At 45.4% G+C, this 15,592-nt stretch overlaps 1 protein-coding gene and 1 long non-coding RNA gene across 2 annotated transcripts in view; one reads left to right on the top strand and one right to left on the bottom strand.

The window, feature by feature from the left end:
• Nucleotides 1-15,592, top strand: part of LAMB4 (laminin subunit beta 4) — a 245,791-nt gene that overhangs the window by 81,062 nt on the left and 149,137 nt on the right. The gene's annotated exons all lie outside the window — the stretch shown is intronic.
• LOC141131889 (uncharacterized) overlaps nt 1-15,592 on the bottom strand; it is a 172,178-nt gene that overhangs the window by 75,457 nt on the left and 81,129 nt on the right. The gene's annotated exons all lie outside the window — the stretch shown is intronic.

The raw sequence follows: 15,592 nt of genomic DNA, 5'->3' as shown, positions 1-15,592 counted from the left end.
ACTTTTTTTAAGTGATGACCCTGTACACTATCCACACAAATCTGAGAATTGGAGGACAGGCATGCTGTATTTGGGAAATGCTGTAATTGGGAACTACCCCAATATATAACTAGCTTTTAGAGTGAGATGTACATGGAATGGTTTTGCACAGAACAAACAAAACAATTTTTTTCCAACACACTTATCAGCTAGCAAAAACAATCAAGGCTCCTCTGTATAGTGTGATCCTAACTCTAACCTATGAGAGTATTCCATGTTGGAGCAAATATACCAATGGATACATTACGAGCTGGCAGCCCATTCCTCCATAAAGGAGCAGGGACTAGACATGTGCACACTGAAATATTTCGTTTCGGAATTTCGTTTTCGTTTTCGTCTTAAAAATAAATTTATTTAGTTACTCCCGAAATTCTTTTTTATTTATTTCGTTTTTCGTTAAAAATTGCATTCATCCGAAAATCCAAATTAAGGTCGAATCTGTCATTGAAGGCTTATGGTGTCTGTTGAATGTTCAAAGAAGATTCGACGGAGCAGCTAAACTGTACAATGCCGTATAGTTTACCTGCTCCGTCGAATCTTCTTAGAACTTTCAACAGACACCATAAGCCAAAGTACGTGTGTACTTAGTTCTAGCTATTTTACTGCTCCACCTCTTTGGTTACAATCAGCCAATAACATTCATCGTCATCATTATTTTTATTTATCTTTCCTCCCCTACGTCGAATCTTTTCTCCCCTACGTCGAATCTTTCCTCCCCTACGTCGAATCTTTCCTCCCCTACGTCGAATCTTTCCTCCCCTACGTCGAATCTTTTCTCTCCTACGTCGAATCTTTTCTCCCCTACGTCGAATCTTTTCTCCCCTACGTCGAATCTTTTCTCTCTATGTAGAATAATCTTGGACTAATAGAGCTAAGGTTAGGCACATTCGACCACAGGTTTGATGGACACAGATTGTTATTGTCATCATCATGTCGAATCTCCTATCTATATCCAACTGTTGTAGCAACGAAAACGAAAATAAAGCATTTGTTTATGTCGGATCTTTCGTTTTTCGGACTCTGCACTTTCGTTATTGTTTGTTAAAACGATAACGAAAATACCTGAAATTCGGACGAAAATGCATTCGGACGAAAACGAATGCACATGTCTAGCAGGGACACACATTACGAGCAAGCAGCCCATTCCTTCATAAAGATATAGGGACATACCAAGGTTTAGGCTGGCCATAGGGCACACCAGGCTTTTCCCGGTGGGCCGGGGCTGCTGAGCCGGATAACAAGAGCTGGATAATTCAGGGGTACCTAAGCCCCGTGCTGTGGACCAGTATCGCTCCGTGGCCTGTTGATGACCAGGCCACACAGCGGGACATAAGCGGCGACTGTGGTCTGGACAGGGCTAACACAGGCCCCTTGCAGTCGTAACCCCCCTTTTTTCTGTAATCATGGTGCCCCGTTTTTATGCTCTGCCTCCACTGCACAGTCCTACTTTTGGCAGGGCAGAGGCAGGATTCAGCCAGCGTGTTCTCTCCAGGGTGCCCCACCCCCGTGCTGACTATTTCAACTTGTCAACCTATCAAGAGAGCAGGGGGTGGGAGGAGCTGGAGATCTGCACAGAGAGCGGGAGTCTTTTCATATTAACAAGTAGGTAATCACCCGCTTGTTAATATGATCCAGATCTGCAGCTCCTCCTGCCCCCTGCCCTACTGATAGGATGACATCATCTGCGAGGGGGGAGGTGAACCTGGAGAGAATACACAAGCAGACTCCTGCTTCTGCCTTGCCAAAGGTAGGACTGTGAAGGGGAGGCAGAGAGTAAAATGGGGGCACTGTGATTAGAGAGAAAGGGGGGTCATGACTGCAAGGGGCACTGTGATGGGAGGCTGTGATTATTAAGGGCACGGTAAGGTAAGGGGCACTGTGATGGGGGGCTGTAATTGTTAGGGGCACTGTAATGTAAAAGGGCACTGTGATATAAAGGGGATCACACTGTAAAGCGGCGCTGTAATCCTTACAGTGCTCCTTTACAGTGCAGTCCCCTTTATATCACAGTGCCCCTTTGTATTACAGCATGGAGGACCAACTCCCTGACTATCCTGTCACCAGCCACCCCTGTAAACTCCTGGTTCCCCTCCGATCCCTGGAAAAGTTGGCTGCTCGGTCTAAATTGCCTGGTCCTATTTTTTGTCCCAGTCCGGGCCTGGACACACCAGAAGTCCAGCACAGAACAATAGCAGCTAAAGGCCTCCAATGTGTTCCCGTACCAATTCCAACAAGCTAAGCAAGAAAGGTAACTACTCCAATCAATATCTAACTGTTAGAGTAAGGTTTTGTGAAAAGGCCTTGTACAACACAAGCAAAATTTTATTTTTATCCAGAACACTTAGCCAACTAAAAGAACATAACATGGCCATCTAACAATGTATGTTAAAAACAGAGGTTTTGGTTGAACAACATTTTCAAATACTGGTGGAAGCCACATTGTCAAAATCTACACTGTGGGGGTGATTTACGAAAGCTGTGCACCATCGGTAGAGGCGCACGGCGAGGTGCAACACACATTTCCATATTTACGATACGGTGCGCCGGTAACAGACCTCTAATCCCCTATTAACTATAGCGATCTCAGCGCACGGGAGAATGTAATCTGTGCATCACTATGGACATGGGGCACGGCATCTCCAATTCAATATTAACAGAAGATGGAGTTGCCAATATTATGGGGTGATGTGAGGAAATTTTGTAACAACTGCCCAAGCAACAAATGTGCCCAAAATAGAATGAGAAAGTAACTTTTTCAGAGAAAGCCTGCTGTGCCTGCAAGTACGTTTAGAACTGCGTGAGATCAATGTAAGCAGTGCGCATGCGCAAGTGGCTCCTGCGCTCGTTAACATGAGTTTGTTCACTGCGCGGCCAAAATCTTAGTGTCACAAATCAGCTGCAGTGCTGATCTGTGTCTTACCTTTTACTACTGTAGGTCAGCTGGTTCCTGTGGTTTCACATGCTTGTGTTCAGCTCTTGCTGTGCTCAGCATCTATGGGTGTTGCCGGCTTCACCTGTTGCCTTTTATATCCTTCCTTCCTGCTACTTCCTGTCCAGCCTCCCATGTGCTTCTCTATTTAAATTCCACTCAGACCAGTTTCTGGTTGCTTGAGCAACACTTGTTCCTGAGCACCCTTCATGTAACCTGCTTAACCTGACCTCTCATGAACTGATCTCTTGTGTACCGACTTGGCTAGTTCTCCTGATTATGTTGTCTGCTGCCCGCCCTGACCTTGCCTCGCTATCCTTTGCTGCATCCATCCATCAATCCGTGTCTGACAGTGTTTTCTGGTACTCTCCTCCGCGAGCAGGGTGAACCTGGGGGTCGTGACCTGGGGTCAGCACACAGCTAAGCCCAAACCCTCGTGAGGGGGTCCCTGGCAGAATACCGGCTGGCCCTTAGATTCCACACCCTGGGGGATCCCGTGCCACCTGCTTGCCTGTGGGCTCACACCAATAGTACCGTGACAGTTTGCTCAAGCCATGAGCTCCTCAGAGAGTCGGTCACTGACCAAGGATCAAATGCAACATCTAGTTCAGAGACTTAACTCCCAGAAAGCAAATCAAGAGAAAATAATGCTGTTTCTACAGGATCTTGCCTGCCATCTGGATCGTCTGCAAGTCGCTGCAACTTCAGCTCCTTCGGCTCCTGCTTCTACCTCATCTCCTCCCGTGTTACCTGCTACACCTGGCAATCCTTGCTTGCACCTGCCGCCACCACCTCGTTTTTCTGGTGACCCTAAGGCTTGTCATGGCTTCATTAATCAGTGTTCCATCCACTTTGAACTTTCCAGCCACCATTTTCCAACTGATTGCACCAAAGTCGCATATATCGTCTCTCTCCTTTCTGGTGATGCTCTAGCTTGGGCCTCTCCACTCTGGGAACAACACGATTCTATCACTTCCGACCTCCAGGCCTTTTTGGATGCATTCTGGAAAATGCATCCAATTTGATGAGCCTGGCAGAGTGTCTTCTGCTGCTAGGTCCTTCGTCTTTGTCAGCAAGGAATGACAGTCGGTCAATATGCAGTTAAATTCCATAAATTCCTGGCCGCTGAACTTAAATGGAATAATGAGGCTCTTACCGCTACCTTCCGGCAAGACCTATCTGAGCTGTAAAGGATAAACTCGCTGGACGCACCATTCCTACCACATTTGATGATTTAATCGCATTGAGCATTCAAATAGACATTCGCTTCCAGGAGCGGGCCCTGGAAAGATCCAGATCCAGTCATCCCCCTGCTGGTCGTAAAGCACAGGTACTCCAAAAACTTGTGGAAGCCCCTCTGTCTTCAACCTCTCAAACATTAAAAGAACCTATGCAGCGTGGGCGAACTCGCCTTATTCCAGAGGAACGTGCCAGGCGCATGGGTTTGGGCTTGTGCCTTTATTGTGGTGATAAACAACATCTTTTGAACTCCTGTCCAGTTCATCCGGGAAACTCCAGGGTCTAGGTCACTCAGAGAGAGGTGATCTAGACCGGTCTTTTAATTCTGTCAACTTCCCTTGTTTCACCCTACCCTTGTCTATCCAATGGACTCAAAATGCCTATCAACTCTCTGCATACGTGGACTCTGGAGCAGACGGGAATTTCATTGAACAATCTTTGGCTTCCGAGTTGGACATTTCCTTTGTTGCCCTGGCTATACCCCTCTCCGTGACCGCAGTAGATGGCTCCTTCTTGCCAATGAGCCCCATCCGGTTTAAATCCCCTCCTATTGCGTTACGCATTGGGCTTTTGCATGGTGAGGAAATCTCTTTTCTAATTCTGCCTAATTCCTCCAGTCCCATCATTCTGGGTCTTCCATGATTGCAGAAACACTCTCTGCATCTTGACTGGAACTCTGGACAAGTATTGGCTTGGAGTCCTCGGTGTCAGCAACGATGTGTTTCCAAGGTGCTACCACCTCCCTCCTTCCTCTGCCTGAGACCTCCACAACTCCCATGCTGCCTTCCCAATATCAGTCCTTCCGAGATGTTTTCTGCAAAAAGTCCGCTGATCGCCTTCCTCCTCACAGAGACTATGACTGCTCCATTGATCTGTTACCAGGGACCTCTCCTCCCCGAGGCCGAGTCTACCCTCTATCTATCCCAGAGACACAAGGCATGTCTGAACACATTCAGGAAAACCTGCAAAAGGGTTTCATCAGGAAATCCAACTCACCTGATGGAGCCAGGTTTTTCTTTGTAGGGAAAAAAGATGGTTCACTCCGTCCATGCATCGACTACAGGGGCATTAACGCCATCACCGTGAAGAACCGATACCCTCTTCCTTTAATTTCGGAACTCTTTGACAGACTGCGAGGTTCTCATGTTTTTACCAAATTGGATCTTAGAGGGGCCTACAATTTAATAAGAATCCGGGAAGGAGACGAATGGAAGACCGCCTTTAACACCAGGGACCATTTCTGGGCTACATAATCTCATCACAGGGCCTCCTCATGGACCCAGCCAAACTTCAGGCCATCTCTGAGTGGCTCCAGCCCCCTGGTCTTAAAGCCACCCAACGCTTTTTGGGCTTCACCAATTACTATCGCCAATTAATTCGTAATTACTCCACCCTGGTGGCCCCTATTACATCTCTCACCCGCAAGGGTGTCAATGCCCGGCTCTTTTCCCCTGAATCCATTGATGCTTTCCACAAACTGGCAGCCTTCCTCTCCACCCCACCGATTCTCCTACGTCCAGACATTACTAAACCCTTTTCTATGAAGGTTGATGCCTCTTCAGTAGGAGTCGGTGCCGTCTTACTCCAAGCTCAGAAGGGCAAGTCTCAGCCTTGCGGATTCTTTTCCAAGAAGTTTTCAGATGCGGAAAAGAACTATACCATTGGGGACTGTGAGCTTTTGGCTATTAAGCTAGCTCTTCAAGAATGGCAACATCTTCTAGAGGGTTCTCCCCGTTGTATTACCATCTATACTGATCATAAAAATCTGCAGCTTCAACATTACTTTTCGTCCAGGTGCCAAAAACCTTCGAGCCGATGTCTTGTCCAGGTCGTTTGATGTCAGCGATTCTGAGAATCACCTACATAATGGTCCCATCATCCCTCCGCATCGTATTCTAGCCACTACTCAGCTCCGGTCTATGCAGACTCCTCCAGGTAAAGCTTTTGTAGTTCCCGCACTTCGTCCCAAACTCCTGGCGTGGGCACATGACTCCAAGTTCTCTGGACATCCTCGTATACTTCGTACTTGTTACCTTCTTCAGCGTCATTACTGGTGGCCCTCTCTTCGTAAAGATGTCAAAGAGTACGTTCAAGCTTGTACGGTTTGTGTACTATCCAAGTCTTCCACTTTCGCCCCAGCTGGGTTGCTTCTGCCCTTACCAGTTCCCGATATACCTTGGCGTTGTATTTCCATGGATTTTATCTCGGATCTGCCCCCCTCAACAGGTTCTACAGTCACCTGGGTAGTGGTGGATCGGTTCTCCAAAATGTGTTACTTGATTCTTCTCCCAGGCCTACCTTCTGCTCCTAGTCTTGCCACAATTTTCATTAAGGAGATCTTTCGTCTTCATGGGATGCCTTCACATATCGTCTCTGACAGAGAAGTTCAATTACTGCTCGGTTTTGGAGAGCCTTAGCCAGCCCCCAGACATGTAGGGGGACCTCGTTAGCGGGGGGGTTACTGTCACATACCAGCTGCGGTGCTGATCTGTGTCTTACCTTTTACTGCTGCATGACGGCTGGTTCCTGTGGTTCCACATGCTTGTGTTCAGCTCTTGCTGCACTCAGCATCTATGGGTGTCGCCGGCTTCACCTGTTGCCTTTTATATCCTTCCTTCCTGCTACTTCCTGCCCAGCCTCCCAAGTGCTTCTCTATTTAAATTCCACTCAGACCAGTTTCTGGTTGCTTGAGCAACACTTGTTCCTGAGCACCCTTCGTGTAACCTGCTTAACCTAACCTCTCGTGAACTGATCTCTTGTGTATTGACTCAGGTAGTTATCCTGATTACGCTGTCTGCTGCCCACCCTGACCTTGGCTCGCTATCCGGCTCTCCTTTGCTTCATCCATCCATCCATCCATCCATCCATGTCTGACAGTGTCTTCTGGTACTCTCCCCTGCGAGCAGGGTGAACCTGGGGGTCGTGACCTGGGATCAGCATGCAGCTAAGCCCAAACCCTTGTGAGGGGGTCGCTGGCAGAATACCGGCAGGCCCTTAGACTCCACGCCCTGGGGGATCCCGTGTCACCTGCTCGCCTGTGGGCTAACACCAGTAGTACCGTGACACTTAGTAAATGTTAAGCAACGTACATGCAATTGCATGGGTTGACGGGCGCACCTCTAAACTTGACAATTTTTTTTTTATGCTGGTTCACCTTTATGTATTTTTTTAAGGAGATTTGCACACGGGTCATGTTAGCATGCTACATAAACCAGCATGTGACATGTACCTTGTTAAAATTATGTAAAAAGACTCTTGCTCCTCTAACTCCTCCTAAAGTGGCATTTAACCTTCCCCCTCTAATGCATATGATTTCCTTGGGCTAGCTTTTGCTTTTAAAGGGGAACTCCACACTCCATTCTCCAATGCTCTTGTCTCCCCCCCCTTTAATCCATTGGATTTCCATGGGCTAACTTTTGCTTTTAAAAGGGGAACTCCACACTCCATTCTCCAATACTCTTGTCTCCCCCCTCTAATCCCTTGGATTTCCATGGGCTAACTTTTGCTTTTAAAGGGGAACTCCACACTTCCTTCTCCAATGCTCTTGTCTCAGACCAGTTTCTGGTTGCTTGAGCAACACTTGTTCCTGAGCACCCTTCGTGTAACCTGCTTAACCTGACCTCTCGTGAACTGATCTCTTGTGTATTGACTCAGGTAGTTATCCTGATTACGCTGTCTGCTGCCCGCCCTGACCTTGGCTCGCTATCCGGCTCTCCTTTGCTTCATCCATCCATCCATCCATCCATGTCTGACAGTGTCTTCTGGTACTCTCCTCTGCGAGCAGGGTGAACCTGGGGGTCGTGACCTTGGGTCAGCATGCAGCTAAGCCCAAACCCTTGTGAGGGGGTCGCTGGCAGAATACCGGCAGGCCCTTAGATTCCACGCCCTGGGGGATCCCGTGTCACCTGCTCGCCTGTGGGCTCACACCAGTAGTACCGTGACACTTAGTAAATGTTAAGCAACGTACATACAATTGCATGGGTTGACGGGCGCACCTCTAAACTTGACAATTTTTTTTTTATGCTGGTTCAACTTTATGTATTTTTTTAAGGAGATTTTTTAACGTAGCATGCTACGTTACCAGCATGTGACATGTACCTTGTTAAAATTATGTAAAAAGACTCTTGCTCCTCTAACTCCTCCTAAAGTGGCATTTAACCTTCCCCCTCTAATGCATATGATTTCCTTGGGCTAGCTTTTGCTTTTAAAGGGGAACTCCACACTCCATTCTCCAATGCTCTTGTCTCCCCCCCCCTTTAATCCATTGGATTTCCATGGGCTAACTTTTGCTTTTAAAAGGGGAACTCCACACTCCATTCTCCAATACTCTTGTCTCCCCCCTCTAATCCCTTGGATTTCCATGGGCTAACTTTTGCTTTTAAAGGGGAACTCCACACTTCCTTCTCCAATGCTCTTGTCTCAGACCAGTTTCTGGTTGCTTGAGCAACACTTGTTCCTGAGCACCCTTCGTGTAACCTGCTTAACCTGACCTCTCGTGAACTGATCTCTTGTGTATAGACTCAGGTAGTTATCCTGATTACGCTATCTGCTGCCCGCCCTGACCTTGGCTCGCTATCCGGCTCTCCTTTGCTTCATCCATCCATTCATCCACGCCCTTCTCCAATGCTCTTGTCTCCCCCCTCTAATCCCTTGGATTTCAATGGGCCGACTTTTGCTTTTAAAGGGGAACTCCACACTCCATTCTCCAATGCTCTTGTCTACCCTCTAATCCCTTGGATTTCCATGGGCGAATGTTTGCTTTTAAAGGGGAACACCACTCTCCACTCCATCCTTTTTCAGAGCATACAACGGGGCCAGCTAGGAAAGGGGCGAGAAGAGCAATCGCCCAACCCCCTCCTGGACCATACAAGGTCACATGCACTCAACAAAGCTGGCTCCCTTTGAGGCATGTTGGGCTCAACCCAATACCAACCACAAAGCACCTTGTACCCACTAGTTTAAAGGGGCTTTCCACATTCCGTAAAGTCCCCTGTCTTCAGCCCTCCACAACCCCAGCCTAGGGTTGTGTGGAAGAGGCTCTTGTCCCCCTGAATATGGGAACAAGGTAGTTGACTTTTGAGGTGCCCGAGCCCCTCCTGCCCCCAAGCATCCACCCCCTTTCATGGGCTGGCTTGCTGTGTGTTTGGCTAGGGGTTTGTTAGTGTGTGGGAGGGGCACAATATTTTTTTAGTTTGGGGTAGTATTTTTTCCATGGGGGTTCTCATTTTAAGTCTTAACAGACCCAAATGGCCTTGTATGTATTGGGGGGCAGGCTATTTTTTGTTTTGGGTTGAAATCTTGCAGCTGCAATATAGATTTGAAGGTTTTCTCTAAAGCCGTACATCTTTGAAGCAGCATTTTGGATACATGCTACAGATGCACCATTTTACAGGTAGAGTAAGCCCCCCCAAGTTACTAGCTTTTAAGCAATTTTGCATTTTTAAAGACACATCTCCTTGTTTCGTTTTTGGGGTTGTCCAAATTGGTGACATTGATATATGTCCCTCCGTGTGGGACCTAAGCCCCCATACCCATTTTAAGGTCAATAACTAGAATATAAGCCAGCCAAGTGGGGACTAGCAAAATTAACAAGTCAGTTCCCATAGACTGCAATGGTACTTTTATAACTTTTGCCCATGTTAGGCTCTTTGTTTCCCCCCCTTGACCGGGGGGTGTTTTTCCCATCTTTAATTTTGTAGCATGCTGGATGATGTGCTTAATTTTGGACAGGGGGTGGCTTATTTTTTTGCTAGCTGCATTTGGGTTGGTCTGGGCATGCTCAGGGACTTTGGTTTTTTGCTGTGGCTTTTGGTGTGTGAAATGCATTTGGGTTGGTCTGGGCATGCTCAGGGACTTTGTTTTTTTGTGCTTTTTGTGTGTGAACAGCAAGGATGGGCTCCGGCGTGTTCGTACACTCCATGTGCAGAGCCCGCCAGGAAGTCGGCACGGCGCTAATCACAGGCAGTGAGACATTTTCCCGTTGTGCGGCTGCAGAGATCAGGAAATGTCTCACTGCCTGTGATTAGCGCAGCGCCTTGCTGACTTCCTGGCGGGCTCTGCATGTGAAGTGTGCAAACACGTCAGAGCTCATCCTTAGTGAACAACACTTGGATTTTTCTGGGCATGCTCAGAGAGCATGTTTTTTGGGTTAGTAATGTAAGGACATCCTTAAAAGGTGTACCCATTTTAAAGTACTGTCTCTACACTCTGTAAACTTGCCTTTTGTGTGTTTCATGTACTGTGCATGTGTTTTCAATTGCCTCATTAGCACACAAACCTATGTTATATAAAGCTTGCAGATAGCATTCTTTACCTTGCCCTAAAAAGAGGCCAGATTGCTTGATGTGTGTGTGTGTGTGTGTGGCAAGAGAGTACATATGGGTGTCCTTATAAAGTTTGTAACACATGTATTTTCTCTTATGCCGCGTACACACGATCGGACTTTACGGCATACTTGGTACGGCGTACCGGATTTTGTCGGACAATTCGATCGTGTGTGGGCTCCAGCGGACTTTGTTTTCTCAAAAGTTGGACGGACTTAGATTTGAAACATGTTTCAAATCTGTCCGACGGACTCAAGTCCGGTCGAAAAGTCCGCCCGTCTGTATGTTAGTCCGATGGACAAAAACCGACGCTAGGGCAGCTATTGGCTACTGGCTATGAACATCCTTCTTTTAGTCCGGTCGTACGTCATCACGCACAAATCCGTCGGACTTTGGTTGATCGTGTGTAGGCAAGTACGTTCATTCGGAAAGTCCATCGTAAAGTCCGTCGAAAAGTACGCTGGACAAAGTCTGCCGTAAAGTCCGATCGTGTGTACGCGGCATTAGTATTTTGTTTGTTATGTCTTTGCAAAACAGATGTGTTTTAGAGCAAGAATTTTTTACTTTTGTTTATTTATTTATTTTTTGGGGGGGTATATTTTTCCCTGAAATATTTTTGATGTTGTCAGTGTGTGTTGTTTGTAGGTTGTTAGTTTCACTTTGATTTAATTGTCTGTGCTTTGCAAAATCTTCCTCAAGATGTTGTGACTAATAAATGTTTAAATCTTTAAGAGACTGTCCGTTTGTGGGCGCAGTGCTTTTAACTCCTGTTAATTTCCTCTGCAAAATGGTCAGACCTCAAAACCATATTCTGTTAGTGTCTCAAATTACCATACATGTATTTTTTGCTTTCCTTGCTCTTTTCCAAGTCCTGTTTTGTTGACCAATAAAATTTGTGACAAATTTTTATGTTTTATGTGTTTTGTTAATAATTTGTTTTGCAGATGCATGCTCAATCCAAGTAATGCTTTTTACACTCCCCCTCCTAAACAATTTTCATTTCACAGATTTCCTAGCTGCAGCTTAACTAGGCTGATTGGCATGGCAAAACAAAAAACGGTGTGATTTGTCTAAAAGCTACTTTCCTGGTGCCTTCATGGCAGCATGCGCATGGATTGTGCGTATGCTGCCATTGAAAAATGCAAGTTCATCCAGTGTATAGACAAAGTGGGTACACCTGTTAAGGATGTCCTTAAATTAATTAACTCTCTGAGCATGCCCAGAAAAATAATGTGCTGTTCAAACACAAAAGGCGCAAAAAACCAAAGTCCCTGAGCATGCCCAGACCAACCCAAATGCAGCTAGCACAAAATAAGCCACCCCCTGTGCAAAATTAAACACATCACCCAGCATACTACAAAATTACAGATGGGACAAATTTGGACAACCCCAAAAATATAAGAAGGAGAAGTGCCTTTAAAAATGCAAAATTGCTTAAAAGCTAGTAACTTTGAGTGGGGCTTACGCTGCCTGTAAAGTGGTGTATCTGTAGCATGTATCCAAAATGCTGCTTCAAAGATGTATGGCATTAGAGAAAACATTGCCTGCCCCCTCCCCCCCCCCCCAAATACATACAAGGCCATTTGGGTCTGATAAGACTTAAAATGGGAACCCCCACCTGGAAAATACCACCCCAAACTAAAAAAAATATTGTGCCCCTCCCACGCACTAACAAACCCCTAGCCAAACACACAGTAAGCCAGCCCATGAAAGGGGGGTGGGTGCTTGGGGGCAGGAGGGGCTCGGGCACCCCAAAAGTCAACCACCTTGTTCCCATATTCAGGGGGCCAAGGGCTTCTTCCACATAACCCTAGGCTGGGGTTGTGGGGGGCTGCAGACAGGGGGCTTTACAGAATGTGGAAAGCCCCTTTAAACTAGTGGGTACAAGGTGCTTTGTAGTTGGTATTGGGCTGAGCCCAACATGCCCCAAAGGCAGCCAGCTATGTTGAGTGCATGTTGCCTTGTATGGTTCAGGAGGGGGTTGGGCGATCGCTCTTCTCACCCCTTTCCTAGTTGGCCCTGTTGTATGCTCTAAAAAAGGATGTGGTTTAGATTGGTGAAGGCAGCTCACAGCCTTTTGAGAATGGAGTGGAGTGTGGAGTTCCCCTTTAAAAGCAAAAGCTAGCCCATGGAAATCCAAGGGATTAGAGGGGGGAGACAAGAGCATTGGAGAATGGAGTGTGGAGTTCCCCTTTAAAAGCAAAAGTTAGCCCATGGAAATCCAAGGGATTAGAGGGGGAGACAAGAGCATTGGAGAATGGAGTTTGGAGTTCCCCTTTAAAAGCAAAAGCTAGTCCAAGGAAATCATATGCATTAGAGGGGGAAGGTTAAATGCCTTTTTAGGAGGAGCTAGAGGAGCGAGAGCCTTTTTACATAATTTTAACAAGGTGCATTTCACATGTTGGCAATGTAACAAGCTACCATGCCCTGTGTGCAAATCTCCTTAAAAAAATACATAAAGGTGAATCAGCGTAAAAAAAAAAAAAAAAAAAAATGTCAAGTTTAGAGGTACGCCCGTTCAACCCATGCAATTGCATGTACAGTCAGGTCCATAAATATTGGGACATTGACACAGTTCTAATCTTTTTGGCTCTATACACCACCACAATGGATTTGAAATGAAACTAACAAGATGTGCTTTAACTGCAGACTTTCAGTTTTAATTTGAGGGTATTTACATCCAAATCAGGTGAATGGTGTAGGAATTCCAACAGTTTGTATATGTGCCTCCCACTTTTTAAGGGACCAAAAGTAATGGGACAATTGGCTGCTCAGCTATTCCATGGCCAGGTGTGTGTTATTCCCTCATTATCCCATTTACAAGGAGCAGATAAAAGGTCCAGAGTTTATTTCAACTGTGCTATTTGCATTTGGAATCTGTTGCTGTCAACTCTCAATATGAGATCCAAAGAGCTGTCACTATCAGTGAAGCAAGCCATCATTAGGCTGAAAAAACAAAACAAACCCATCAGAGAGATAGCAAAAACATTAGGTGTGGCCAAATCAACTGTTTGGAACATCCTTAAAATGAAAGAACGAACCGGTGAGCTCAGCAACACCAAAAGACCCGGAAGACCACGGAAAACAACTGTGGTGGATGACAGAAGAATTCTTTCCCTGGTGAAGAAAACACCCTTCACAACAGTTGGCCAGATCAAGAACACTTTCCAGGAGGTAGGTTTATGTGTGTCAAAGTCAACAATCAAGAGAAGACTTCACCAGAGTGAATACAGAGGGTTCACCACAAGATGTAAACCATTGGTGAGCCTCAAAAACAGGAAGGCCAGATTAAAGTTTGCCAAACAACATCTAAAAAAGTCTTCACAGTTCTGGAACAACATCCTATGGACAGATGAGACCAAGATCAACTTGTACCAGAGTAATGGGAAGAGAAGAGTATGGAGAAGGAAAGGAACTGCTCATGATCCAAAGCATACCACCTCATCAGTGAAGCATGGTGGTGGTAGTGTCACGGCGTGGGCATGTATGGCTGACAATGGAACTGGTTCTCTTGTATTTATTGATGATGTGACTTCTGACAAAAGCAGCAGGATGAATTCTGAAGTTTTTCTGGCAATACTATCTACTCATATTCAGCAAAATGCTTCAGAACTCATTGGACGGCGCTTCACAGTGCAGATGGACAATGACCCGAAGCATACTGCGAAAGCAACCAAAGAATTTTTTAAGGGAAAGAAGTGGAATGTTACGCAATGGCCAAGTCAATCACCTGACCTGAATCCGATTGAGCATGCATTTCACTTGCTGAAGACAAAACCGAAGGGAAAATGCCCCAAGAACAAGCAGGAACTGAAGACAGTTGCAGTAGAGGCCTGGCAGAGCATCACCAGGGATGAAACCCAGCGTCTGGTGATGTCTATGCATTCCAGACTTCAGGCTGTAATTGACTGCAAAGGATTTGCAACCAAGTATTAAAAAGTGAAAGTTTGATGGATGATTGTTAATCTGGCACATATACAAACTGTTGCAATTCCTACACCGTTCACCTGATTTGGATGTATATACCCTCAAATTAAAGCTGAAAGTCTACAGTTAAAGCATGTCTTGTTTGTTTCATTTCAAATCCATTGTGATGGTGTATAGAGCCAAAAAGATTAGAATTGTGTTGATGTCCCAATATTTATGGACCTGACTGTACGTTGCTTAACATTTACTAAAATTTTTGTCGTGCAGAGAACAAACTCTGAAACTCTTGTGAACGAGCGCAAGAGCTGCTTGCGCATGCGCACTGCTTACATTGATCTCACGCAGATCTAACCGTACTTGCAGGCACAGCAGGCTTTCTCTGAAAAGGTTACTTTCTCATTCTATGTTGGGCATATTTGTTGCTTGGGCAGTTGTTACTAAACTTCCTCACATCACCCCTTAATATTGGCACCTCCATCTTCTGTCAATATTGAATTAGAGATGCCGTGCGCCATGTCCATAGTGGCGCACATATTGCATTCTTCTGTACGTTGAGATCGCTATAGTAAATGGGGGATTGAAGCTCTGTTACCGGCGATTTTACTTTTACTTTCACTTTCGAAGACAATGGTAAACAGGACAAATGGAGAGGGTGGATCTCCTACACAGGGGTACAGACAGCAATATAAGCCTGACAGGTTTTCTAATCCCTCTCCACTCTATCCAAAGCTAAAAAAAAAGTTGTGTTTTTAGTTATACTTTAATTCTCCCATGGGAATTGCGTCATTAAATACTTTATTTAAACACTACAATTCATTCCTAGTATTGTTGATATTAATATTATTGTTATTATTATTACATTCACTATTGAACAAATTAACTTTTATATTGTATATTGTATATTTTATATTTTATATTGTGTCAACTACACAGTAATCTATTTGGTTTGAGGTTTCACAGTTAGGCAATAGAGCTGATTTTCAAAAAGAGTTAAGAATCTTCACTCAATAAATTTTGTGAATATATACTTCAGTTATCTTATGTTGTGAAAAGCCAATTCCTGTTCACTTTTATTATCCAATAATGTACAGATGAAATAAGTAAACAGAACTTTGCTTTTCACATGATTGTATAA

This window comes from Aquarana catesbeiana, linkage group LG03 (genome assembly GCF_042186555.1).
Source record: "Aquarana catesbeiana isolate 2022-GZ linkage group LG03, ASM4218655v1, whole genome shotgun sequence".
Taxonomy (NCBI): domain Eukaryota; kingdom Metazoa; phylum Chordata; class Amphibia; order Anura; family Ranidae; genus Aquarana; species Aquarana catesbeiana.
The sequence above is the reverse complement of the archived record's forward strand: the minus strand, read 5'-3'. Positions and strand labels throughout refer to the sequence as shown.